At 42.6% G+C, this 2,147-nt stretch overlaps 1 protein-coding gene across 3 annotated transcripts in view; it reads left to right on the top strand.

Moving 5' to 3' along the window:
- The window catches only part of PTPRG (protein tyrosine phosphatase, receptor type G), a 642,217-nt gene that overhangs the window by 579,751 nt on the left and 60,319 nt on the right, over positions 1-2,147 (top strand). The gene's annotated exons all lie outside the window — the stretch shown is intronic.

Here is a 2,147-nt window from a genome sequence, read left to right as displayed (position 1 = left end):
TGCCGACGCTGGTAATACAATTATTCTTTCTGTGATCTCTTTTTACTTATTGAAGTCTTCAATTCCTAATCCACTTTCAAAGCTCCAAGGTTAAAAGTCCCTTGAAATAGAAACTCCTCTGTATAGCTTTAGATTCAAAGATCTAATCTTAAGAGAGAGAGAACCTTGGACATGATGTCAGTGCCTAAATTTCATGCCTAGTCCGTTATAAATATAGTATGGGTTTTTGACTCTAACTCTTTAAAAAGCCAGCATCACCTCATGGACAGCACAAAAATAAATGCACGTACAATTTCTAAGCCCTCTCCAGAAATGATGCCTAAGCCATGGACTGTATTAACTCTAATTCATGTGTTTGGCTCCAAATGTGGGAGTGGCTCCTTATAGGTGTATTTTAGAGCCTAAGAGTCCGTATTTTGTTACACGGTGCTGAGTCTCCCCCAGTATCTCCTCTACTTCTGAGTGCCAGAAGCTTGAGGGAAACACAGTTTCATGTAGGTCTGGAAGTTGAAAACCATCTTGGAGTAGAAGCTACCTATTGTGAACCATGTATTTTACTTTACTTTTAAAATAACATAGTAGCTAAGCAAGACAGACTTTAGCTCAGGGAGATGTGGGTTCTAGCTGCAGTTCTACTGCTTCTTGGTTCTGTGACCTTGAGCAAGTTACCAAAACCTTCTGAGCCTCAATTTCCTCATCTAAAAAATAGAGCTGATCATAGTTCCTTTTCATGAGGTTGTTATGAAGATTAAATGAGTTAGTATATGTAAAACACTTTGTGTGCGAAACATATTACCCCATTAAGAAGATGAGGAAACTGAGACTTGAGAAGTTCTTTGGCTAGGCCACCCTGTGTAGGTGGCTGAGCTGGGACTACCACCCTGGTGTCTGAGTCCTGAGTGATGCCCCTTCTCACTGGTCCATGTGATGTGCAAACTACTCTACGGCAAAGAGATGGGCCAGATCTAGATCCTGTCCTCAAGGGGCTTTTGTCTCTGCTCGTCTTTATGCCGCCATGCTCCGTTCCTTCAGAGCCTGAGGGTTCTGTGCCCACTTTCCCTCCCCTCCACTCTATTCCAGGAACTTTTGCAGCAGCCTCCTGACCCAGTTCCTTCCTCTAGTGCTCGATAAAAAGCCTTCGGGAGAACAGGTCCCTCCCTCCTCTCCCAGGTGGCTTCGAGAGGCTGGAGCCCATGGGGGAAGCACTTGCATCAACCTCTCCTCTCCCACCATTGCCCCTTCTGTCCATTCTCCTTTCCTCTGTGGCCTGCATCTCCATCCAAAATGTGGCAGAGAATCTGGAGAAAAGCCCCAAAAGCCACCTAAATAGCAACCGTCCAAACATTTAAAATTACTGTTGAAAAGCCCATGCACATTCACTTAAAGGCAGTATCCATTTGCCCCTTTTGTCTAACCTCACTTGCCGTAAACAGTCTTCTCCCACTGCAGGAGGAAGGGCCTGTGCAGTCTAAGGGTGGGCAGAATCGCTAAAAGCAGGACAATAGCTGCAAGAAGTGATAGCTGATTATCACCCCCAGAAGGGAGAAGGAAAAAGAAAAACAATAACAATTAGACCTATCAAAAAAGTTGTTGATTTAAGTTTTGAATAGGTAATACTTGACACGCACGGGTCAAAAATCGAAAAGCTTTAAATTATATACCCCTAGATCTCTATCCCGTCACCCACCTGCCCTGCACCCTACCTCCTCGCAAATAAGTAACCACCACTAGGAATTTGTTGTCTGTTCTTCCAGACATTGTTATGTGTGTGTGTGTATATATGCAAATATGAGTTTGTGTCTCCTTATTTCCCTTTACACAGTACAGTACTGCATATACTGTCATAAACCTTGCTTTTTTCACTTGACGTGATTTTTCTTTATGCACGTGTAGTTTACTAGTTCTTTTTTTACAGGAGCATAGTATTCCTCTGTATAGATGTGTTATGATTTACTTAACCAGTCCCCTATGACTGTCATTTTGGTTGTTCCCAGCCTTTTATTATTACAAACAGTGCCGTGATAAATAATTTTATGTGTCATTTTTAAGAAGATAAGTCTGTCTGTAGGATAAATTCAAGAAATTGGTGCTATCACAGGCTACATGCATTTTAATTTCAGTGGATGGTGCCACATTGCGCTCCCCAG

The sequence above is a fragment of the Pteropus alecto genome, unplaced genomic scaffold (assembly GCF_000325575.1).
Source record: "Pteropus alecto unplaced genomic scaffold, ASM32557v1 scaffold75, whole genome shotgun sequence".
Lineage (NCBI taxonomy): Eukaryota > Metazoa > Chordata > Mammalia > Chiroptera > Pteropodidae > Pteropus > Pteropus alecto.
Note: the sequence above shows the minus strand (reverse complement) of the source record. Positions and strands in the feature narration are given on the sequence as shown.